The following is a 26656-nucleotide window of genomic DNA, read 5'->3' on the forward strand; positions in this document are numbered from 1 at the left end:
CCAACTACTCTCTGAAGACTGAAGAAGAGACCCTCTTAAGAATATTAGGGGGGTGGGCAGGGGAAGGACCACACCATGTGAAAAATGAACATAACATGTTAGCTGCAGTTCATTCATTTTCAGCTTTGTACTCTTGTCTAGTGCACCTAGACATTCTGTTGTTGCGCCCATAACCTAGGTTTAAGGTCCATTTAGCTCCTAGCTTCAATATCTCAGTTTCTAACACTGGGGGTGGGGGTGGGGAGCTGCCAGAAAGAAACTACAGCTGCTTTTGGCTTACGGCTCTTTTGGCTTGGATGTGGCTGCACTAGTAATAGCTTAATGGTTTTCTGTTTAACTATAATTAACCTGACAGCAGGGTTTGAATATTGCATTCAGGAGAATTGTGCTGGCTTGGCGGGAACAAACAATTAGTTCCCCATAAGTAAAATGTTAAGTCAAAATGTTTATTTATAAAGGTAAATATGGTGGGCTGCTCTGTCTCCCTAAAAAGAGGGTGGGAGTGGAGGGGAAAAAAAGAGAATAGAAAACTCCACACATGTCACCATTTAAGAGTGTCCACAATGTAGGTTAAAGTGTTCCTTGAAACTATCTGTTGTCATGTAGGAAGCACGGCAATGTATGTGCAATTTCTTGCCTCTCTGATCTTAAGAGAAGTCTTCAGCCGGATTCTGACTTCCCTCACCCCACCCAAATCATTTTGGCAAAACAAAATCCTTTGCAGGCAGGATTGAAGCCACACCTACAGAAGAAGATCCTTTTTCACTGCTGGCTGTGATTCAGGCTGGTGATGTGAAGGGATATTTTCAGGGAAGCCCCACTTACAGCTGCGTTAGGAAATGCCCAGTGGGAAATTCTATAGTGCAGCTGATGGCTGTAGGCTTCTTGTTGCTGCTGATTGGTGCTGACAGAATCACCGGGAGCACTTTGAGTGGGTTTCCACTGGCCCCGTTTGGCACCAGGTGTGGGCAGGTGGGTATGATTTGGGGAAATTAAGCCGGCAGACTGAACGTTCCCCACCCCTTCCAGAAGTTTTCGACCAGGAGGGTTGGGAGTGCACAGTGCGGCTCCTTGCTTCAGTGTGTATGAGGGCAACAAAGTCCTGAGGTGCTCCACTCATCAGTCCTGGATCTTCCAGTGTGATCGATGTTTCCCAGCAAGGACACAGACTGGAGTGGCTAAGTAAGGTGAGTATCAGAAGGAACCCTGAGGACATTTCAAGAAGTACCAGTGTTGATGAATACTAGAGAAGAAGCAACTTGGCTGTTTGAGCAACATCACTAGGAAAAGCATACAGTGGTACCTCGGTTTTCGAGCGTCTCTGTTGACGAACATTTCAGTTTACAAACGCCGCAAACGCAGAAGTAGATGCTTCAGTTTTTGAACACGCCTCGGAAGTCGAACATGTCATGTGGCGTCCACTGACTGCAAGATCCTGAGACTTAGCTGTCGGCTGTTGAGTTTTCGGTTTCCGGACATTTCAGAACTCGGTCTTCTGGAACAGATTATGCTTGAAAACCGAGTTAGCACTGTATATGGAAATGCTTGCTTGAATACTTTTATTTACCTTTTGGAAGTTATAAAAGAGCATTGGGTTGGCTAGATTTCTTCTGCTAGAGTCCTAAAAACCCTGACTCCTGGCCCACTATTGTGGTGGATTAATTTCTCTCCAAACCAAGCTGCAAAGGTGTCTGTCTCTTCTTGATCCTTCTATATCACAAATGTCTTTTTATTTGAGGACTGTGGGGTGGGGGGTTGAGTTAGAGAGCTCCATGCAGGAGATCCCCTTCATGTGATACTAATCCTTTTCTGTCTGGATTTCCCAGTCTGGCATGTGTTGTGCCTCTACCCCCTTCATCACCAGGGAGTTAACAGCTTTAGGGCTCCAGCGCTATAGCAACATTCCAGTCAGTGAGCGGTCTGCCTGAATGACCTCAGCATGTGGAAGAATGGTTGTATTCTCAGTTATTATGTTGGGACTGCTCTGGAGGGATGTGTAGCGAGGAAGAGGGAATGGAGAAGAAGCTAGAAATAGATACCCAGTGCCAGAATCTTCTCTCAAGTATAAACAGCTACCCTGTTTTTACAGCCGCTTCGTAAGACACACACTCCAGCAAGGCTTGCCCTTTGGACTTGAGCGACTATGACTTAAGATTTAGGTACTGTTCTTTTAGAAAGGCTTTAGTTTAGTATCTCAAGCTTTTCTAGACGATTGCTTTATTGTGTACTGTTGTTTCTCGATTGTGACAGCAGATTGAAATTTCTTGCCCACCCCCCCAGGCCAAGCAAGTCTGTTGTGGGGAAATTAGGCCTCGGTGACATTGGAAGATGCAGTATTTTTATTTTTAATCAGCGGAAACATATTATCTCCCTCTTGCCCACTTCTAGTACTGTTTGGAGTGCTGCACAGGATGTGGCATTGCAAATATTATGGGCATCTGTTGGTTAGTGTCAGTGACATGTCTGGCGATCTGTGACACACTTGGCATTTATCACACCATTGAAAGAAAATGGAAAATGGAAAAGGCCAATTGCATGGGCTCTAGAGAATCAGTGACTCACAAAAGCATAAAAATATCATTCTGGCGAAGTCTAGGCAGTTGCGTTCTCAACTTAGCATGGGAATCTAATCTGTACCGAAAATACTTTGCAGTGCAAGATGTATTATTACTGCACACCAATTGGTATTTCCTTCTGGCCTCCACCCTCATTTCTTACAGAAATCCTATGTTGTATACCCAGTCTTTATCAAATATTATGCATCAAGCTTCTTGTTCATTAAATGAAGGTGGTCAAAGAAGGCATTCATCTAAATTCTCCTTGAGATGCTTAGAGTTACCCAAGTAGCTTTCTGGCATTTGGAAATTCCTGTACTTTTTCAAGCCACTGCCATGGAAGTGAGGCATAGTGGAGTCAATCTGTTCTGCTCTTCTATGTCAATCCAGCCTTCTCTGAGCGAGGGAGTGTGGGCAGGAGAAAGAGGAGCCTTCTCCTTCTGTATCCTATTCTGGTTTACTCCATATCTGAGGTGTGTGGGAAGACGCACTGAATGAAACATACCATCATGATACTGGGTTAGGAAACATAACAGATTGATTGGGCGGTGGGTGGGCGAGCTATGGGATCCTGAAGTTTAAATGTGTTCCAAGAGAAAGAGAAAGTCACACAAAGGTATTGCTAAATAGATGCATTATGTTCCTGTTTTCTACTAAACAACAGATGAGCAAACTCATTTGAGGGTAGGAAGGACAGCTCCAAACACTATGCACTGTGAATAATAATATGAGAAACCCAAGTGCCGTTATGCCTTATTACTTTTTATATAAAAAAGAAGGAAGTAATTATATAAATAGACTATAAGTATACCTATATAATGGGATAATTTACCAGTTCTGCACAACTTAAGATAGTCTGTCTGGAACAGTGACTTAACTGGACCAAGGTGGAGAGTGCTGTTTTGACTTCTCACAACCAGTGCAAATAAGATTGTAGTGGAAACTCTGTGAGCACCTTTTCGTTTCCTCGAGTTTGCTAATATCAGAACTTGAAACATCCCTGACGTAGGGTTCAGTCCTTAGTTCCCTGCTGTCTTCTGTTTTATCAGGTCTGGTGGATGTTGTCTCTGTCTCCTTGCCCTTGCTCCACAGAGTGGTGTACACCAGCTTTCTGCAAACTGGTGTCTTCCATAAGCCTCATTGACCAGGGTTTAGGAATGATAGAAGTTGCAGTCCAAAACCTCTGGAGAACACTGGGTTGAAGAAATTCATACTATGAAGGCCTATCTAAACAGTACAGTTTTCAGAAGACAGAAGGCAGAGATGGTTCCTGCCAAACCTCAACTGGTAAGGCGTTCTACAAGGCAGGGCCTACCACACTAAAGACTCAGTCTCTAGTGAAGGCCAAGCAAACCTCAAGGGCATGAGGAACCGCCAAAAGTGACCCACCAGGTTCTCAGTGATTGAGGTAGACTATAAGGGATCAGATGGTGCTTAAGTGACTTTGGGCCCATGTTGTTTAGGGCTTTGTGAATTAACACAAGAATTTTGAACTTGGTCTGGCAGCCAATTTGCAACCAGTGCATGACAGGAACACCTGAAGGATCACAAGGCCCCCAAATCTGCTGTAGAGGGAGTACAACTTTCTTCCCAGAATACAGCTTGCCCACAGCACATCCTTCTTAAATTGATTGCCCTTCAGTTGATTGGCCCAGATCCTGTCCATTACTGATATCAGACACCCGTTCAGCACTTTTACTGCCTCACCCGAATCTCATGAAAAGGAGAAACAGAGCTGGGTGTTGGTGATAAAATACAAAAGGCACCTCATCCGACGCAAACCCTCTGGATGACATGACTCGGCAGCTTAATGTCGATGACAAACAGCACTGGAGTCAGAAGGAAAATATGAGGGGATGCTGTAACATAAATGTCTTGATGTTGTGCTGTAATCTCCCAGCACCATATTTTGAAAGTTTTTTTCCAGGTAGGCAACCTCAGTCCTGCAGCTCATTCTCTCCAGAAAAAGGGCAGGACTCAAACCAATAGCTCTTCAAATTACAAGAAAGGAGACTAAACAGCAGGAAGAACTTTCTGACAGTAAGAGCTGCTTAACAGTTGAATGGTCTCCCTCTGGAGGTTGGGTGGCCATCTGTCATGGATGCTTCAGCTGAGATTCCTGCCTTGCAGGGGGTTGGAATAGATGACCCTGGGATCCCTTTCCAACCCAGTTTTATGATTCTTTGTGAGTGCATGTAGAAACTAGTCTATTGTACAAAGGTAAAATGTACGCTTGTTGCTCTGCCCATTTTTGCCTCTGGTCCTGCCTACCACTGGGATGTGGAGCCTTGGAAGATTACCCAGGTGGAAATGTGATCCTCAGACTGAAAAACCCTGCTCTAGGCCTATCCAGGTGTTATTTAAATGGGTACCTCATCACACCTGGGTTGGGTGAGAGTGCTAGCCCCATCCTTCCTTCTGTTGCCTTCCATGAGTCTACAGGTCCATATTGGATCCCCATATATTTTGGAAGTTAGAGAAGTTTTTAATGTCTGGTGTTTTATCGCTTATTTATTTATTTATTTATTTATTTTCAATGCAAAATTGCAACAAAAATTAACAAACATTGAATCCAAAATAAAAGACTACAAACAAGAAAAAACAAAAACAAAACACAAGAGAAAAAAGAACACAAAGAACAGAACAAAACAAAAACACATATCTACAAATAAAACGATATCATCATTCTAATCTAGTCATTACATACATATACACATATTGACTTCCTTCCTTTGTTCTAAGACCTCGGAATTTTTACTCTTTCTAAGTTGTTGTGTCTGATATAGATTACCTCTATCTTTATACTTTTTACACCATTTTTCTCTTTCTTTAACCCTGCAAAGCATCATTCATTAAATACCGATATGCTTTTATCGCTTTATTATTATTATTATTATCATTCATTCTGTTGGGAGAGTGGCTGGGGAAACCCAGCCAGATGGGCGGGGTATAAATAATAAATTATTATTATTATTATTATTATTATTATTAACTCTAAAGCAAAAACGGGCACCAAGAAGGCAGCAGATTTAGCCCACTTGTCCCTGCAAGAGCAGCCCTGCAATCTTCTAACACTGCACAACTTCAGTTTTCATTGACATCAGGTAACCAATCTATCATCAGATTAGCAAATGAAATTTAGAGGCACTGTAGTTGAAATAAGATTTCAATGGCTTGAATGAACAGATTGTCCCTGGTAATCACACTTTCAGAATGGTTGGTGTTCCTGCATTGCAAGGGCTTGGACTAGATACCCCTTGGCATCCCAACTCTATGATTCTGTGGTAGTATCAAAAGACACAGAGAACTCCAGGAGAATAAGCAGGGTTGCTTATCCCTTGTCCCTTTTCTCAGCATCATTCATTGGGCTCATCTAAATAGTTTCTGTGCCAAAACCAGGCCTGAAACCAGATTGAGATAGGTCTGGTAGGCTCTTTCTAGTCCTAAAAAAAGAAATGTGCAAAATGAGAGGTAACTCACAAAGTTGAAAAAAAATTCAAGGTCCATCTGGTCGTATTCTTTCCCCTTTCACAAGGCAGTGTCATCTTCACTCAGCCACACATTTACACCTGCCAGTATGTCAGCCCACAGAATATCACAGTAACTAACACTGTTGTGGAAGTTAGCTTATTTTATATTTATGCTATAGCGGAGGAAGTATGAGGAGACAGCTCAGAGAACAAAGAAGGCTTAGATATAGTCCTCCAGAAACCCTGGAGGTAATATTTTGCTTTCATTCTGCTATTGGTTGATGTGGGTAGTGGATATAAAGTTTCCATCTGACTCTGCTTTTCTTGAAATTGTTGATGCTGCAGATGGTGATCTCTGTATCAGCATCCCTCAGTAACTGTCACTTCAGTTTGTAAGGTGTCTTTCATTGCAAGGAGCATTGAACCAAAGAAAAATAAAACTTGTTCCTCTTTTTGCATTTCTTAAAATGAACCACAAGAACTTCAGCTCACTTACAATAAATAAACAACACCGAGACCTTGGGAAACTTCTTTTGTAGGTAAATTGGAATATCACACAGAAAGGAGCGCAGGACTTCCCCGCTGAAACAGAGATGTGTTGGGAATGGTGTGCGAGTCAGTGAGAGATTTCCAGCCGAATTGAAAGAACTAAATATTTATTATTCCTGGAGCAAAGAGAAGATCTGTATCCTGTCACAGTGCTCAACTTTTTGATGACCACTCAATATGCAGCAAGGGAGGAAAAAAAGTTGTTTCCCTAACTCAGTTGAAAGTCAAAAGTGCCAGTAGCTTGAAAACAGAACCCTCATCGTTGGGAGAGAGGTTTATCTTAAATTCCCCACTTTCATCCTGCATTTGTGTATATAAGAGTATGCCTGTTGCAAGTTCAAGAAAATGCAGGTGGTAAAAGGAGTGTAGCTCCAGCATTTGGTTGACCACAAGTGCTCAGGATCCTTACTTTCCAGGCATGGCCAAACTTGGCCTTCCAGCTGTTTTGGGACTACAGTTCCCATAATCCCTGACCACTGGTCTTGTTAGCTAGGGATGATGGGAGTTGTAGTCCCAAAACTGCTGGAGGGCCAAGTTTGGCCATGCCTGCTTTAAACCAAGTTGCACTGAAAGCTGTTTAAGCATTTCTGTAGCTAATAAGGAAGGAGCAAAGATAGGCAGTTTTACTGCCTGCCTCTCTGTCACCCTAAAAATGGGTACAGGATGTCCGAAGGAAAAGGAAGGAGCAAAGGCTTGATAAAATGCTACATTTTTAAAGGAACCCATGGAAGCAAAAAGCCCACCATGTCAGCTTGTCGTTTTGTCACTCTATACAACAGCAAGTGGATAGTTCCAAAATGGAATTGCCACCTCTTGGACCAGTTGGGAAATATTCAGAATCTAAGGTATGAAAAGTGGGGGAAATAGAAATTCTTAATTCAGAGATGTTTATGCACTTCACTGAAGTTCTGCTTTTAAAGACAAGACAAGAAAAGAAATACTTCTTTTAAGAAATGTACAGCCAAAGAGGACTACTGTTAGCTTTCAGTTTCATGTCAGTGTTTTTTCTGTGAAAGGGATTGCAAAGCTGACTGTTAATTGTGCTGTTACCTTGCCATTGGAGAGTCTTATTCACTTCAGTGAATCTGTTCAGTTCCATGAAGGAAGGCCGGACACGAAGAACATTCATCAGTTCTACTGACCAGCATAACTGATTTTTGTTTCATTGCTATCTGATTATGCAGGTGGTAATGGAACACAGTTGAAAAGGTCTGTCAGATTCTCTAAAAGAGCCAAGGGCAACAAAACAAATCTAGTTTCCTGCATGGAAAAAATACAAGAGTGTTTATTCTGACTTTACTTTGCTTCACAGTGAAAGTCAGCATTATGAAATCATGGGTGAAAGCCAACAAACATTAGTCACCCTCTGAGTGGACCTACTGAAATCAACAAAAACTATTGGGTCTGCTCTGAATATGACATAGTTGGATACCTTTCACAGCTGAAAAAAATAGAGCAACAGAAGAGCCTTGCTGGATCAGACCAAAGTCTTTATCTAGTCCAGCATACATTTCCCACAGGGGCCAAGTAGAAGTAGATGTCACAAACAGAACAAGAGCTCTCTCCTGCTGTTGTTTCCTGGGAAATGTTATTCGTAGAGACAGCATATACACCTCAGGACAAGTAACCGTTGATATTTGTCTAATCCCCTTTTAAAGCTGTTGTGAGTTGGTGCCATCACCACATCTTGTGGGATCAAGTTCCACTGTTTAGCTGGGTGCCATGTGAAGAAGGACTTCCTTTCGTCTGTCATGTTTTAAAGTGTTTTCACAGTGAAAACCACCTGTTGGTATTTTTGGACAACCAGACTTCTTGCCTGATGGCTGTCGGCTTCAACATTTCTCATTTTGTCTGAGTTTTTGCATTTCTCCTGCAATGATTTTGCAAAGTTTTTTGCAGATAAAGTCGCTCAGATTCGGGAAGAGGTAGATGCCACCGTGGGAGCAGGGCCGGGGCGGGAGAGTGCTAGAGTCCTGTCTAGTCAAATTGTGTGGGATCATTTCCAATCTGTTACCTCCGAGGATGTGGACAGGCAGCTTGGACGAGTGAAGCCAACCACCTGTCTCCTTGATCCTTGCCCATCCTGGCTTATAAAAGCTAGCTGGGAAGGGCTGGGCGATGGGCTTCGTGGGGTGGTGAATGCTTCCCTCCGTGAGGGAGCCTTCCCAGACCCGCTGAAAGAGGTGGTTATTAAACCGCTTCTTAAAAAACCATCTTTAGATGCGGCCACGATGGCCAACTATCGCCCAGTCTCAAATCTTCCATTCTTGGGCAAGGTGATTGAGTGAGTGGTTGCTTAACAACTCCAGGCACGCCTGGAAGAAGCGGACCATTTGGATCCCTTCCAGTCGGGATTCAGGCCTCATCACGGGACTGAAACTGCCTTGGTCGCACTGGTTGATGATCTCCGGCGGACTAGGGACAAAGGTGAGAGCTGTTTCCTAGTTCCTAGTTCCCAGCGGCATTTGATACCATCAACCATAACATCCTTCTGGGCCGTCTTGAGGGGCTGGGAGCTGGGGGCACTGTCATACAGTGGTTCAACTCCTTCCTCCTGGGCCGTGTTCAGAAAGTGGTGGTGGGGGGATGAGTGTTCAGACCCCCGGGCTCTCACTTGTGGGGTGCCTCAGGGTTCTGTCCTCTCCCCCATGCTTTTCAACATCTACATGCAACCGCTGGGAGAGATCATCAGGGGGTTTGGGCTGGGTGTTCATCAGTATGCGGATGATACCCAGCTCTACCTCTCTTTCAAATCAGAACCAGTGAAGGCGGTGACGGTCCTGTGTGAGTGTCTGGAGGCGGTTGGAGGATGGATGGTGGCTAACAGATTGAGATTGAATCCTGACAAGACAGAAGTACTGTTTTTGGGGGACAGGAGGTGGGCAGGTGTGGAGGACTCCCTGGTCCTGAATGGGGTAACTGTGCCCCTGAAGGACCAGGTGCGCAGCCTGGGAGTCATTTTGGACTCACAGCTGTCCATGGAGGCACAGGTTAAATCCGTGTCCAGGGCAGCTGTGTACCAGCTCCATCTGGTGCTGTGCTGGTCCAGGGGGGAGGTTACTGTGGGGCGAGGTCCAGGACCTGAGTCGAGGGTTGGCAGACAGTCCTCCACGGGCGAAGCGGGGTCCACAGAGAGGAGCCGGGCAAGGACAGGAACTCTGGGGGAACCGGACTGGGTGCTGGCCGAAACAGCTCTTCAATGACGTTGCTCCCACAACCTGGGACTGGGCTGACTGGCCTTTATCTTCTCTGAGGCCAGGGGCGGTCCCGGCTTCCAGGAGACCCGCCTCTCCTGGCCTTAAGGCGAGCACTCCTCCTGGGAGAAACCAGTTCCCTTCACCTCTCTGCCCTGAGCCTCTGCAGTTCAGGAGAGGCTGAAGGGTTACTGGGCCCAGGGGGAGACTCACCTGTGGGCACTGAATCCTCAACCACCTCCGGAGCCAGAGTGGATTCACCTGGTGCCTGCTCCTGAGGATCCGGCACAGGTGCAGGCGCTTCAGAATCAAGGCCCTGCCCCAGCTCCTGTGCAGGCTGGGATTCCTCCGGTTCAGCCTCTGAATCGGATTCCCAGGCCATCACAGGTACGCAGGCTGAGACCCTATCTGCCTGTGGACTGCCTCGCCAGAGTGGTGCATGCTCTGGTTATCTCCCGCTTGGACTACTGCAATGCGCTCTACGTGGGGCTCCCTTTGAAGGTGACCCGGAAACTACAACTAATCCAGAACGCAGCAGCCAGACTGGTGACTGGGAGTGGCCGCCGAGACCATATAACACCGGTCTTGAAAGACCTTGAAAGACCCAGTACGTTTCCGAGCACAATTCAAAGTGTTGGTGCTGACCTTTAAAGCCCTAAACGGCCTCGGTCCAGTATACCTGAAGGAGCGTCTCCACCCCCATCGTTCTACCCAGACACTGAGGTCCAGCACCGAGGGCCTTCTGGTGGTTCCCTCACTGCGAGAAGCCAAGTTACAGGGAACCAGGCAGAGGGCCTTCTCGGTAGTGGCGCCCTCCCTGTGGAACGCCCTCCCACCAGATGTCAAAGAGAACAACTACCAGACTTTTAGAAGACATCTGAAGGCAGCCCTGTTTAGGGAAGCTTTTAATGTTTGATGTATCACAGTATTTTAATATTCTTTTGGAAGCCGCCCAGAGTGGCTGGGGAAGCCCAGCCAGATGGGCGGGGTATAAATAAATAAATAAATAAATAAATAAATAATAATAATAATAATAATAATAATTATTATTATTATTATTATTATTATTTAAAGTGAAATGCTGAAAAAAAAGAAATAATTGTTACGGAAACTCCAGAACGTTATATATACATCTGTAGACATTACATTCTCCACCCCCTAGGCTGTGTTGCAAAAAACATGGATTTGGGAAGGGAATTTTTCACATCTCAGAATGGACTTGCTCTTTAATAAGCAAACATTGTATGTTAAATATCTTTTAGAGAGAATTACATGCTTACACAGGGAAGGAAATTCTATTTCCAGTAATAGCTTTTTAAAGTGAGGCAGAACCACATGAGCATGAAAAAACTCCAGAAAATGCCACATGACTGATAAGCAAAGTATACTGAATTCAAGCAGAGCACGTACTTGGGAGCCATAAGTGTGTGTGCTTGTTGCTGTTGGCTTGACCTTTTTCTAAGCTCTGTTGGTCATGCCTCCCATTTTATTGCCAAAGGATCTTGTGTTACCTAGGAAATGGCCACTCCTGTGTGCAGCAGCATACTCTCCAATACAAATGCCCACATATTTCTTACTTCTTAGAACAGTAAAAATTGATGGCTGTTGAGACCTTTACAATGTTATTGTACCTTGTTTCCACAGCATTTCTTGTGAGGAGCAGTATTTTATGTTAATTAATAATTTTAAGAGGGCCAAAGGCATTGTAGTGTACATAGTAATTTATTGATTGATCTCAGTGCTGTCTCTGGTTTAAAAGTTTTTGTTCAACACCACATTCCACAAAACCTATCAACAGTGAAAATAATGAAATAACTGTAGCCACCAAGGAAAATGAAGCTCTGTTCTGTACCTTCTGTTTTGAGAAAACAAACTACAGTGGTACCTCAGGTTACATACGCTTCAGGTTACAGACTCCGCTAACCCAGAAATAGTACCTCAGGTTAAGAAATTTGCTTCAGGATGAGAACAGAAATCATGCGACAGTGGCGCAGCGGCAGTAGGAGGCCCCATTAGCTAAAGAACAGTTTCAGGTTAAGAACGGATCTCTGGAACGAATTAACTACGTAACCAGAGGTACCACTGTATTGTCTGTAATGATATATAGCTAGTGGTTTGGGCCTGATGCAATTGGAACAAAAGTATTTAGTTCTACTAAGTCCTGACATTTAGGGATGCGGGTGGCGCTGTGGTCTAAACTACAGAGCCTAGGGCATGCTGATCAGAAGGTTGGTGGTTCGAATCCCCACGATGGGGTGAGCTCCCATTGTTCAGTCCCAGCTCCTGCCAACCTAGCAGTTTGAAAGCATGTCAAAGTGCAAGTAGATAAATAGGCACTGCTCCGGTGGGAAGATAAATGCTGTTTCCATGCACTGCTGTGGTTTCATCAGAAGTGGCTTAGTCATGCTGGCCACATGACCCGGAAGCTGTCTGTGGACAAACGCCGGCATCCTTGGCCTATAGAGCGAGATGAGCGCACAACCCCAGAGTCATCCGTGACTGGACCTAATGGTCAGGGATACCTGTACCTTTAATTCCTCACAGTGAAGTTGAGCGGAAAGAAGAAATGTCTGTTGAGCTTTCCCAGTAGTGAGAATTTCCAGGGATGCAGCGCTTACCCAGATTTAGTTTATTTTAGAAGGAGGTCACTGGAGCTTTGGTGTTTTGCAATATTTGCACTTGTTTACAGATATACTTGTTAAGCATAGGCAGTGGTGCACCAAAATTCCCGCTCCCCCCCCCCCACAACTCCACAACCAACAGCTTGAAGTGCTGCTAGCTTCCAAACCCCAAACTAGCTCTCAGTAACTATTTTTCCTTTAGTCACACTCAGACTTCAGCCTGTCCCCTTCTTTTCTCCACAGATACCTAGATTACATCATCCTTAGCTTGGCAGGGAGTAGGGTGTTTGTGTGTTTATTTGTTTGTGCACCAGTCAAAAGACCAAAGGAAGATGCCAGACAATTAGTTTCGATGCTCATCAGCTTTAATTCCCTGAACAAAAGGCAACTTTGTCATGGGATTATCAAGGAACTTTTGAGGGCATTCTGGCCTCATTAATGCTCTTCCAGCCCAAACCATCACTCTTACACCATTCCCCCCCCCCATTTTTTTCAAGCAGGTGAGAAAGGAATGCTTATATGTCACATGTGATCCAGAAATTTCCCCTTGAAAAAAACTAACATAGTACTGCTAGATTTCATTTGCATACCATTTTGACTCAAAGCCTAGAACAGTGCATCTAGGTGCTTCCCCCAGCCCTCCTGTACATACTTGCCCATTCATTTCTAAAGCAGGAGTGGTCTTTACTTTCTATGTCAAAGAGACTCCACAGCAGAGGACAGCCAAACCTGCGCCCTCCCCTCCATGCTTCTGTTTGGGGGTAGGTCTCAGCTGCTCTGCGTGCAGCCAAACAATAGGTTGTTGCTGGGGAAATCCCATTCATCCCCCAGCTAATACAGTCATTGCAAGTTGGAGCGCCGTGTTAAAACCTGGGTGCATAAGCGCTGGCAAAATACTCAAAGGTACCGGCCTCTGAACTTTCTGTCACAGTTTCTCGTTTTCTTTGTGTGTGGGATCCACTCCCAGGGGTGGGGGAATAAAAACCACTTTCCCCTTTCCCAAGGGAACCATTACAGCTGCACTGTGTGGAGTGCTCTGATGAGTGTTTGGACCATTGTTCCTGCAGTGAGGCTTAGATCCTTCCTCTACGCATTGGGCTGTAGAGCTTGCTGGCTGTAGAGCTTGCATGGCAGGCCTTCCTGAGTCCAGGGTCACCAACATAGCACCCGCGGGCTCCCTGGCTGCCCACAAAGGCTTTCACTGGTGCCCCAGGGCAGGTGCCCCAGAGTCAAAAGTCTCTAGCTCTTCTAGAAGAACATAATGGGACAAAATATGTAGATAGTACCTTACTGATTTCTGTGGAATGGAAGTGTGGTGTGCTGTCACCAACTTTTCCTGGTACTGAGCAACGCTCCCTGCTGCTGTTAGACAGAAACAGCATGCGTGTGTGTGTTTGTGTAAAAAATCATTATTGTCCTCCACAATCAGGACTAGCAGGACACAGCTGACTTCTCTTAAGGTTTTCCAGGGAGGCTGGTTGTCTAATTTTGGTTTACACCATGCCCCCATAGCAGCTATTTTGTGACTGGCAGACCCTCTCAACATTCCACATGTGCCTACTGGACCGAAAAGGTTAGTGCCCCCCTGCCCAAAGTGCTTGGTTGATCGTTGTTTGCAAACGCCTTGAGATACAAGTATCTGTCCTGACATTTATGGCTAATTGATTCCCACAGCTACATGGTGGTCTGCACTGGCAAAGCAATGTGGTCTCTTATTTCTGCATTGTGCATGTAGGGGGCACATATACTGGGTACAGTAGCATCAATGTGACATTAATACTGTTCCCACACATTGGCTGATGTGTATTACCATTAGTTAGCAACCTCAGGATTGCTGGGTGGTGGCAAAGTTTGCAGGGATGCTGTGGGCATTTCAGTTAGTGCAGCAATTGTGCTTTTTGCTCCTGGCGAGTCTAACTATGTTATGGTAACCTTGGCGGAACCGTAGGGTTGACCTGCCAGTTTTTGTACAACAAAAAGAAAAAAGACATTTGTGATTTGATTTATTCTTCTTCTAGGCCTCTTTCCATTCAGATGAACCCCAAAGGGGCATACAAATGATGGCACAACAGTATACAGTGGTACCTCGGTTTAAGAACAGTCTTAAGAACAGTTTAAGAATGATTTGGTTTACAAACTCCCCAAAACTGGAAATAGTGTCCCGGTTTGAGAACTTTACCTCAGTCTAAGAACAGAATCTGAACGGTGGAAGGGCACCAGCGGTGGGTGGCCTCATTAGGGAAAGCGCACCTCGGTTTAAGAACAGTTTTGGTTTAAGAACGGACTTCTGGAACGGATTAAGTTCGTAAACCAAGGTACCACTGTATTTATATGTTTGTCTACATTAGCCCTGCTAAGCATACCTATCAGTGGTAGCTAGGCTTTGGTTGAAAAACTGTCATTGTAGCATTCTAGACAATACTCCTTTTTTATTGTTTGTTTATGCACTTTCAAGTTACAACTGGTTAAATTTGTTCCAGTTACATACACCAACTCCTATCCCATCTCGCCTAGACTTCCCAACCTATCTTTCCTTGACATCCTAGCCCAATCCCTTTGGTTTGCTGCAACTCCTAAAGTCCTCCACTCTTTCCCATCTCTATCTTTCGCTCTTTGTTTTGTTTGCTGGTGTTCATGTCTTTAACCCTACTTGTAGGGTAGGGTTATACTACTACTTCTTAGATACTCTTCTAGTTGTTTCCCCTTGCTTAAGACTATATTTCTCTTTGTATTTCTTATTTTGGCCGTCATAGTGGCCCAATTCTACATATTCTGTTAGTTTAAGCAACCACTGTTTTTTTGTCAGGATTTCCCTCTCCTTCCACATTTTAGCGTTTTGCTGCTGTTGCGTAAAGGAAAAGGTTTTTTTACTTTATCTGGAATTTCCTGTCCTATTACAGCTAACAGGAATGCTTCTGGCTTCTGGGGAAAGGAATATTGAAGCATCTTCTTTAGTTCTTCATAAATCATTCCCCAGAATTGTTTTTTTGGGGGGCAAGTTCGCTTTGCCGCTACATATGGATTAACGAACCCTCCTTATCTCAACATTTCCAACATATTGGATCCTTCTAGACAGTACTTCTGTAGCTGTAAGTCCTGACATTCTCCTTGGCTATTAAACTGGGATATCACTGCAAACTGCTGCGTTATCCATGGGAAGAAACCTCTTGAAATTTTAGAGAAGCTGTGGAGGGTAGCTACTGATGGGGGCAGCTGTGTAGTACTAACATCTAAAATAAACAGCAATGCAACCTCTGCAACTGCTGCAGAGCTCACAGTCCTTGTACCTATTCAATGGATGGAAGGATAACCTGTAGGTGAGGTGCTAAATTTCCCAAATGCTGAAGCCATTGCGGGGATGAGGAGAGAACCGTAATTTGGGGGAGAAGCCAAAATATTTGCAATCATAACTTTCTCGCTTTCTTTTCAAACCTAAACTTTATGCTTTAACAACATAAAATGTATCATAACGTAGCACAACTCATGTGCTAATGCGATGTTTATACATAGCAATCATATGCATGTAAGGCTGACTGTTTAGTGGTGCTTCCCTGCCCCACCCTCCAGCTAAGTGTGCATAGGATTGCTGCCTGAAAAACTATAAATGCCTCTGTATAATCCTATACATTGCAAGCCCAGGTGAGTTCAGTGGAAATGGCTTTCAGATAAGTATGAATAGTCTGTGCAAGGAAAAGGAAAGCAGACACAGGACATTTGCTTCTAGTATCTCCATACTAGATCAGAATTCACCAGAAAAATATATGGAAAAATTCACAGGAAAAAGGACTCTGTGCACACCTCTCATGCAAATGGCAGCAAATGGCAGCAGGTCGCGCTGTGGGTTAAACCACAGAGCCTAGGACTTGCTGATCAGAAGGTCAGTCTTTGGAATCCCCACGACGGGGTGAGCTCCCGTTGCTCAGTCCCAGCTCCTGCCAACCTAGCAGTTCAAAAGCACGTCAAAGTGCCAGTAGATAAATAGGTACCGCTCCAGTGGGAAGGTAAACTGCGTTTCTGTGTGCTGCTTTGGTTTGCCAGAAGCGGCTTAGTCATGCTGGCCACATGACCCGGAAGCTGTACGCCGCCTCCCTCGGCCAATAAAGCAAGATGAGCGCTGCAACCCCAGAGTCGGCCACGGCTGGACCTAATGGTCAGGGGTCCCTTTTCCTTTTAATGTGGTAGAACTCAGGGGGAGCTAATGTGATGCAGAGCTAGCTGGATGGGCCATTAGCAGGGGACAAAGGCCAGTGATGGGCTGATCCTGCATTGTAGGGGGTTGGACTAGATGACCCTCTAGTCCCTTCCAACTCTACAATTCTGTGCTAAGACTGCCAGGCAAAGGGAAGTGGGGCCCCTTCTTTGCTGGGTGCTAGTGGGTGGAGGCAGAGACAAGGTTTAGGGTCTCAACTTTGAATGACGTAGGTGGCGGAGAGGTCCTTGGAGTGGGTTATCAGCAAGAAGGAAGGGCAGAACTGCATGTGAGCTGGGAATGACAGCCCAAAAGTCATGTTGCAAAAAAAATATGGTGGGCCACCCTAGCAAGTGAATATGAACTTGTGAGTCCCCATATCAAAACAAAACCTGGGAACTGCCACTGTAGACCATACTGATCTAGATGGCTCAGTGGTCTACCTCAGTTTAAGGCAGCTTCCTGCAGAGTTGGATTGCAGACATTTGAAAACAACGAGATTGATGACGCTGATTCTACAGGGCCCATGTGGTTTTTCTTATCATTTGCTTAGGCTGGTTGCCGCTTCTTTGCTTTTCACTTGAGAGGTTTCTTGTTGCTTCTGTTCTGCTGAGCAGCTGCCTTTCAGCTGTGACATTTTGTCACCTCTCGGATGGCACCTGTTCTATCCCCACCCATCCCTTTTCTGAGTTTTATGCAAAGCTCACGGAGCGTTTTCTCCTCCTAAGAGTAAAATAGATAAGCCACCACCATCAGCCAGATGAATCACAGAACAAGCCTGCAATTTAAATTTAGAGACACAAACTAAGAAACCCAACTTTTTTCCTCTTCTCGGTTCACATTTAGTTATATATAGTTATTAAAGGTGAAGGTAAAGGTACCCCTGCCCGTATGGGCCAGTCGTGTCCAACTCTAGGGTTGTGCACTCATCTCACGTAAGAGGACGGGGGCCAGCGTTGTCCGGAGACACTTCCGGGTCATGTGGCCAGCGTGACGAAGCTGCTCTGGCGAGCCAGCACCAGCGCAGCACACGGAAACGTCGTTTATATATATAGTTATTAGAAACACTTAAATTGAGCTGCTCTGCAGCTGTTTGTTTCCATGCAAGTTGAATTCAGAAAAAGGCCCACCAAGCAACTATTCCTTTAGCCTCAGTTCCCCAGTTGTAAAATGGCAGAAAGGTAGTTGATTGTTATTGAGCTGATGTTACCTAGTGAGAGCTGGGACTAAAAAAAGAGGAAGATGAAAAATATAAATTTAGAATAGGGCTAGAAGTTTTTGCAGTCTGTAATATTGGAAACACAGGGCAGCATCTGCTCTCTGCACTGTATATATCATACCCCTTTAAACAGTCTTAGGTAAAGGGACCCCTGACCATTAGGTCCAGTCGTGTCTGACAACTCTGGGGTTGCGGCGCTCATCTCGCTTTATTGGCCGAGGGAGCTGGCGTACAGCTTCTGGGTCATGTGGCCAGCATGACTAAGCCGCTTCTGGCGAAACCAGAGCAGCGCACGGAAGTGCCATTTACCTTCCTGCCGCAGCGGTACATATTTATCTACTTGCACTTTGAGGTGCTTTCTAACTGCTAGGTTGGCAGGAGCTGGGACCGAGCAACGGGAGCTCACCCCGTCGCGGGGATTCAAACCACCGACCTTCTGATTGGCAAGCCCTAGGCTCAGTGGTTTAGACCACAGTGCCACCCGCGTCCCTTTAAACAGTCTTGGCTTCCCTCAAATAATCTTGGGAACTGTAAAGGGTGCTGAAAGTAAGGAGGAACCGCCTCCTCCCATTCACCTCACACAGCTATCACTACAGAGTTCCCCAGGAAGAAGGATTGCCTGTTAAACCATTTTGGGAATTGTAGCTCTGCGACGGGGCCTTCATTACCTGTACCAGTGTGATTTATTTCTGAGGTATATATACATAGTAAGATTCATGACAATAGCCCAGTTACTTTTGGGGTCCAGGATAATAGAATGTAATTCTTCAAGATGTGGCAGTGAGCAATAATACCAGCAATAGAAGTTTGGCAGTAGTTTTAGGTAAAACGAATAGAACTGCTGGAGCAGGCCACTTGCTTTTTTAGTGATGCCTTATGTGAGACCTGAGGATAAAGAAAAACAAGTCCAAAAAATGATTTTGACTGTGTGGCAGATTCCCAATTTCCAGTAGCAAGCCTGTTCTGACACTGCAGTGCCAGTTTGACTTGGTGGGTAATATCCTGCACTCTTCCTGTATTTCTGTTGAATTTTATGTCTTAATGTATTATATATTCAGATGAGACTGGTTCTGGCCGGGGAGGGTGGGATATAAATAACATTTATTATTATTAGTAGTAGTAGTAGTAGTAGTAGTAGTAGTATTCCTGCAAAGATCTGAATATACCTTCCGAGTAGCATAGGAAGCTTCCTTAAGCTGATTTAGACCATTGGTCCATATATGGCAATACTGTTGACATGGACTGGCAGCAGCTCTCTAAAGTTTCAGGCAGGAGTTTCTTCCAGTCTAGTACGTTACACATGTATTGCTATTTTTTCCTCCACTTCCTGAAGATTATAATCCCAAAGATGCTTATGAAATCTAAATTATTTAACCACATTATTAAGTATCATTCCATACCTATGAATCACAGCCTTTTCAGCACTTTGCAGTGAAGTCAGATAACATCAGACCCATAGGCATAGCTTTCAACCTTCCCTTTTTTTGCGGGAAATTCCTTTATTCCAGTGCCGTTTCCCGCTGCTATCCCGGATTGTTAGATATCCTGTAGACTGTCCCCGGGACAGGTGAGGATGCTGATCCCTTATTTTCAAATCTGAAAGTTGACAGCTATGGCCATAGGTACAGAACATGCTGCCAAGGGCTATCCCTTGCATATGTTGGCCAAGAAGGGATTGTTAGTGACCTCGTGGTATTTTCCATATACCTATGGGTCAAGGGAAGTCTTCTTCAGGAGAGATTGCCCCAAAATATTGTGTGGTTACATAATATTTCTCTTCCTACAGAGCTTTCTGTCTCAGGATCGCAGCCTTGTCCTATAAGAAATATATATATATATAAAAGGAGACCTAGGAGGAAGGGCTAATAGAACTTAAAAGGAAGATCTGCTTAAATAATTTCATTCCTGTAACAATAAGTTCTGTAACTATTATCTTTCAGGTTTGTAAGGGAAACTCTTTCTCCTTACAATCTACCTTTCTTCCTTCAAGTAAAAAGGGTGGGGATTCTACATGAAGATCTTAAATGAAATCCATGACTTGGAGCGATTGTTCAATTATTATTTTTAATTGCATCCCTTGCCAGAAGTGAGTGAGATTATCTCGGAGCACTGATGAGATCTGTAAAGGTTATTTTAATTGCAGAGAATCTGCGTCGGAGACACTTGAGCATTCCAAAATGTTACACTTAGAAGCAAATTACGAACCTACTATTAATTACAGCCTAGTGCAAAATGACAGCTGAATAGGAATGGAAGGAAGACGATCGGTGAGCTTGAGCAGGTTTGGGGAAACATCTGTGGAAATAGCGGACTGATGGGAAGAATGCTGTTTCCTAGACTGGAATGTTGGTTACATTAAGGTTACTGCCCCTCAAAGAAGGATACTGTTGAGCTGAAAAAGCAGTAGAAAGGGGGCAACCAACGGGCCAAAGAGCTGGAGAAACTCTCTTGCAATGAAAGATCACAATGTTTGTGGCTTTTTAGTTTAGGAAATATTTAGAATGGGAAATATTCTTCATTAAGAATATGCTCATTGTGCTTTGCAGGTAAAATCTAGGCATATTTACTCAGAAATAAGCATCATGGAAGGGACGCGGATGGCGCTGTGGTCTAAACCACTGAGCCTAGGGCTTGCCAATCAGAAGGTCAGCGGTTCGAATCCCCGCAACGGGGTGAGCTCCCGTTGCTCGGTCCCAGCTCCTGCCCACCTAGCAGTTCGAAAGCACGTCAAAGTGCAAGTAGATAAATAGGTACCGCTGCGGCGGGAAGGTAAATGGCACTTCCATGCGCTGCTCTGGTTTTGCCAGAAGTGGCTTAGTCATACTGGCCACATGACCTGGAAAAACTGTTTGCAGTCAAACGTTGGCTCCCTCGGCCTGTAAAGCGAGATGAGCGCCGCAACCCCAGAGTTGTTCGCGACTGGACTTAACTGTGAGGGGTCTTTTACCTTTAGCTTTTAAACATCACGGAACTCAATGGCACTTACTTCCAGGTAAATATGCACATGATTATAGTCTTATGCAGTGGAGGGATTTTTGTGTAAAATATAAGGTAAAAGCGCTGAGTGCCAATACAAAATGGCAGCAAAAGAAAAGATGTGGTCGTACTCTGTGCTGGTGAGTACCATTGTTTCAAGTGTTGTTAATGATCACTAAGGATCAGGCAGGAGTACTATAAAACAAAGACATTATTTAAACTTGCTTTCTTTAATTCCTAACTCTCTCTGGCTTTCATGCACGCTCTCTTGCTCTCTCTGCTTTCTGTGCTGAATCACTTCCTGGTAGCTGTCCCTTAAGTTGTGCCTCCCTCTGTGTTTCAAATTCCTTTCCCTAACTGCTATCCAACCCTCTTACAGTGGTACCTCTGGTTGCAAACAGGATCCGTTCCGGAGCCCTGTTCGCAGCCTGAGCAGAACGCAACCCACGTCTGCACGTGCGCGGGTCACGGTTCGCCGCTTCTGTGCGTTCATGCGATGTCATTTTGAGCGTCTGCGCAAGCGGCGAAACCTGGAAGTAACCCTTTCCAGTACTTCTGGGTCACCGCGGGATGCAACCTGAAAAGATTTAACCCAAAGCGTCTTTAACCCGAGGCATGACTGTACTTAGTTCAGCATGCATTGATACAGCCATGACACATGCAAAAAGCACTGGTCTTAGAAGAATGTGAGGAAGAATCAAGTTTTGTAGTAAGGAAACATCAGACATCAGGGGCAAATGACCATTGAGACTCGCTTCTCACGAGCAACACTTCATACCCTTCTTGAGTGTGTTTTCCTTTTCCTGGCTAGAAACTTAGAGGGGGATATATAAGTAAGAGCTGTTAACCATGGAATGGTCTCCCTCGGGAGGCTGTGAAGGTTTTTAAGCAGAGGTTGGATGGCCATTTGTCATGGATGCTTCAGCCGAGATTCCTGCCTTGCAGGGCATTGGACTAGATGACCCTGGGGTCATTGGACTAGATGACCCTGGGGTCATGACCCTGGTAGTGATAAAGCGGGATATCAAATTCAAACTCTTCTTCTTCTTCTTCATCTACAACTGGGATGTAGACCCTTGGAAGATCACCCAGGTGGAAATGTGACCCTCAGCCTGAAAAACCCTGCTCTAGGTCCATTCAGGTGTTATTTAAATAGGTACCTCATCACACCTGGGTTGGGTGAGAGTGCTAGCCCCATTCTTCCTTCTGTTGCCTTCCAAGAGTTTACAGGTCCATATCGGATCCCCATATATTTTGGAACGCTAAAGCAAAAACGGACACCAAGGAGGCAGCAGAATTAACTCACTTGTCCCTGCAAGAGCATCCCCAAATGTGATATTTTCCCCATTTAATGAATGCCCAGATAGGGTGCCCCTCAAACCACCTTCACCTGCCAATACATTCATTCATTATTACACACTGTTTGATTGTTTAAAAAACCCAAATGTAGTTTATAGAAGATAAAATAGAAAAATCAAGAAAATGTACAACCCTACTTCAGACACCCAAAGTTAAAATTACCTCAACTCACTAAGCACCTGGGTAGGCTTGTCTAAACAGGAATGTTTTTAGCGGGTGCCAAAAAGGGTATAGTGAGCAGATGCCTGCTTGATCTCAATAGGCAGGGAGTTCCAAAGTGCACTAATCAACCAAGTTCTTACAAATGTAAAATGGGCATTATGTGGCACCCAGCGTAGTGCCAGTTCTGCCGATCAAAGCAGTTGAATGAGCATGTGTAGGATAAGGTGATTTTGTGGGGATACTGTTCCCCAGTGGTTAAGGGCTAAAGATATCAATAAAAAGTATATCTTACTTCCCCCCAGCTTTGCTGCCATTGAGGAAATGTAGTTCCTTCCTTCTTATGACTTCACACTGTCAAGTTCTGGTGTTCTGATTCCCCTCAACAACTTCAAAAGTGGCTCCAGATGCCAGATTAGGCTTGTTCTTCTTTTCTGAGTTGTCTCAATTCCAAAAAGCAGTACATCAAAATAGAATATAGGTTGGGCGTGGGCTCTTTATACCTGCAGGAGATGAGCAGCGGGAGGTTTCTGGTTTCGTTGAGAAGTTGGAAGACAAAACGACAGATGAGGTTCCGCACAGTTTCTCCACGTGAGAAGTCGTCTAATGTTCTTGGAAGGGCATTTGAATGTATTGTTGGAAGGGAGCTTTTAGTGATTTGGTTTGAATGAAATTGGATCCATTGATTTGTTTCAGGATAAGCTACTTTACGTAGCAGCGACCAGCAGTTGTTTGCATTTGTTTCTTTCAGGCCTCTTGGAAGGCTGTTAGCATGCTTTCCTTCATGCTTAAAAGGCTTGGCTCAGGCATCAGAAGTCAGTGTCTTTCAGTTTCATCTCTGTATACTAAAAGCATGACGACTCCTGTGCTGTTGGTATTTTTTCTCTAATAAACTGTTTTTCATTTCACAGGTGGCCTTCAGCCTTCGTTAGGGATCTCACTGCTTTGAGTGGCTGGGTTTCTAGGACAGCAAGAGCATTATGAGCAGCCCTGAAATCTTCTAACACCCTGCCGTGTCTGTTGCAACTTCAGTTTTCATCGACATCAGGTAACCAATCTGTCGTCAGATTAGCAAATGAAATTTAGGGACGCAGTAGCTGAAATAAGATTTCATTGGCTTGATTAGACGGATTGTCCTTAGTAATCACGCTTTCACAACTGTAAGGCCGTAGGATAGAGTGTTAAATCCTGAACGCATTTGTTTTATTGAACGCAGGGTGCTAGGCTCATGCTATTATCAGGCTGCTTTTGAGCATCTTTCTACTTCGTCTCTGTGTTGGTGGTTTTTCAACAAAAGCAGTAATTTGTTCATAGCTGTAGCCCAAATGTCTTTTTATTCTGGGAGTTTATATCATGGTGGTTTGGTATACAATCAAAGGGATGAGAGTGTATGCAAAAAAGAGAGAGAGAATGGATATGGAAGCATTGCCAATTTTTAGAAGAACCCTAAAAGCAGTGATGTTTCAGTGGGTGTAGCCAAAATGCTTTTACCTCATGCCTGCTTTTATTACTGCTTTAAGCCATCATTTCTGGTGGTTTGCTGTTTCTTTTAATGTTTAAGCAAAACTTATAAGGTGCTTTGACTACATATTAATGTAGAAAAGCAGAGAATAAATTCTGTGCATACAGAAATATTATTGTTCAGAAGTACCTCACACCTGTGCTTGACATTAAAGCAAAATGTTTAGTTTGGAAGGTGTCACCCCCCAGTTTTGTTTAGTTTCACTCATTCTGGCATCTGCTTTGCATACAGGATCCTTACATTGTTGCAAACATTACATTTTTGCAAACATTATAAACAGTTTTTAAATGGTGTCTGGTTAGTTTGCTTTTTGTTTCTTCAGGAAAGCAAACTCTATTTTGCATGTACAGTGGTACTTCGGGTTAAGTACTTAATTCGTTCTGGAGGTCCGTTCTTAACCTGAAACTGTTCTTAACCTGAAGCACCACTTTAGCTAAGGGGGCCTGCTGCTGCTGCCGCCGCGCCGCCGGAACCCGATTTCTGTTCTTATCCTGAAGCAAAGTTCTTAACCTGAAGCATTGTTTCTGGGTTAGCGGAGTCTGTAACCTGAAGCGTATGTAACCTGAAGCGTATGTAACCTGAAGCGTATGTAACCCGAGGTACCACTGTATCAGTTTTGTCAGGAAGTTCTCTCCCAGTACATTTTGTATAATAAGAATTTGTGTGGCTTCTGAGCAGGAAAGAGACGTGTGATCAGTCTTGCATGTGACCATGGTTGGCTAGCCTAGAGACTGACTTGCAAATTTTCGTCCTTCAAATTATTTCTGTTAATGAGTAACATGCTTATATAACACAGACAAAATGTAGAATGCCCTAGATAGGGGTGGGGAACTTGTGGCTTTTCAAATGCTGGAGAGGCACAAATTTCCCATCCCTGCTGTCATAATTTTTAAAAAGCAAGTTAATAGAATGTTAGCCTGGAATCCTATACCCACTTATATGGCAGTAAATTCCATTAAAGTCAGGGGGAATTACTTCTGAGCACACATGTATGGAATTGCACTGTCCTTACCAGAGTTACACTGTCAAAGGACTGCCTGAAAACAGGAGGACTTAATCTGGTTATCTAGGACTTTTGGTTGATCAAGTATTCTATTTTAAATGTTTTGTAGCTGAAATGCACAAATAATCTGGACTGTCGTGTTTCAGATCTTATTTTCTCCCACAGCTCCATGATTATGATAATAACTTTAAATGTGCCGTCATACACTTAGTGGAAAACAGAGGAGAAACAGCATTAAAGTTACAGGTCAGACATCTGCTGATGCCAGTCGTAAAGAGAAACTGCAACGTTAAATTATGAGATGACTCTCTTGGATTTTAGCCAATTTTACATTGAATAAAGTCTTCTGCATTTGAGGGCAAAAGAACTGTTCGCACCATGTTCTATTACATTCCTTATGAAGTTTCCCCTCTACATAAAGTGCAGATACGACATTGAAAATTAACTATTTCAATGCTTTTTCTTAATGTCTCATACCTTCATAGCTCTTTTTCTGTAAGCTTGCATAGCCTTTCACTAGTCTTTGACTAGGAAATATAAGGATCTTTATGGCGGCTCATCCAGATAGACAGATGCACTGCAGTTTTGAGCTAAACAATGATCGCAAAAAAAATTTAAAAAATGGTTTTGTGCCTTATGGAATTGAAGGCGTGACTGGTTTATTTTATTTTATTTTTTGATTAAAGATTTCTCAGTTTACAAGATTGCGTGCGTTGTCTTTTTTTCAAGTTGTGTTTTCTACGAATCAGTGTCATTTGTTGTGAGGCAACAGTGTTGCATGCAATATTAGGTTGAGAAGAAAATTGGGGGAGGGGTAGTAATGCTTCTATTCTTTTACTTTGTATATGTGTGTGTTTTTGTGTCAGCATCACTTGCATGGGTTCTCTTACTATTTGCTTGTTGTATTTCCTTGGTGGCGAGAGAGGTTGGGGTAGCCTAGGGTGTGGTTGGTATTATTATTATTATTATTTATTTATCTGGCTGGGTTTCCCCAGCCACTCTGGGCAACTTCCAGCAAAACATTAAAATACAATAATTCATCAAATATTAAAAGCTTCCCTAAACAGGGCTGCCTTCAAATGTCTTCTAAAAGCCAGATAGTTGCTTATTTCCTTGACATCTGGTGGGAGGGCGTTCCACAGGGCAGGCATCACTACCGAGAAGGCCCTCTGCCTGGCTCCCTGTAACCTCACTTCTCGCAATGAGGGAACCGCCCGAAGGCCCTCGGCACTGGACCTCAGTGCCTGGGCAGAATGATGGGGGTGGAGGCGCTCCTTCAGGTATACTGGGCCGAGGCCGTTTAGGGCTTTAAAGGTCAGCACCAACACTTTGAATTGTACTCAGAAACAAACTGGGAGCCAATGCAGGTCTCTCAGGACCTGTGTTACAGTATATGGTCCCGGCGGCTGCTCCTAGTTACCAGTCTGGCTGCTGCATTCTGGATTAATTGCAGTTTCCAAGTCACCTTCAAACGTAGCCCCACGTAGGGCGCATTGCAGTAGTCCAAGCGGGAGATAACTAGAGCATGCACCACTTTGGCGAGACAGTCTGCAAGAAGATAGGGTCTCAGCCTGCGTACCAGATGGAGCTGGTAAACAGCTGCCCTGGACACAGAATTGACCTGAGCCTCCATGAACAGCTGTGAGTCCAAAATGACTCCCAGACTGTGCACCTGGTCCTTCAGGGGCACTATTACCCCATTCAGGACCAGGGAGTCCCCCTAACCAGCCCACCCCCTGTCTTTGGTTGTCTTTGGTTGGCAGTAGTGAGATTGGGTTATGTGTGTGAAGGGGTGGATTTTTGGGACAGGTTAGCCAGATTGATTCATATCCTGTTGGTG

At 44.3% G+C, this 26656-nt stretch overlaps 1 protein-coding gene across 6 annotated transcripts in view; it reads left to right on the forward strand.

Annotated features, from left to right (window-relative positions):
* Nucleotides 1-26656, forward strand: part of ST6GAL1 (ST6 beta-galactoside alpha-2,6-sialyltransferase 1) — a 108033-nt gene that overhangs the window by 54129 nt on the left and 27248 nt on the right. For 4 of the 6 annotated variants that reach the window (XM_079975903.1, XM_079975902.1, XM_079975899.1 and 1 more), the window contains exon 2: nt 23203-23339. The gene's annotated coding sequence lies outside the window, so the exon portion shown is untranslated. Of the gene's footprint in view, nt 1-782; nt 1188-22686; nt 22890-23202; nt 23340-26656 lie in introns of those variants that run through there. The other 2 variants (XM_079975898.1, XM_079975900.1) reach the window with 2 other exon arrangements.

This window comes from Podarcis cretensis, assembly GCF_951804945.1.
Source record: "Podarcis cretensis genome assembly, chromosome: 5".
NCBI classification, from domain to species: Eukaryota; Metazoa; Chordata; class Lepidosauria; order Squamata; family Lacertidae; genus Podarcis; species Podarcis cretensis.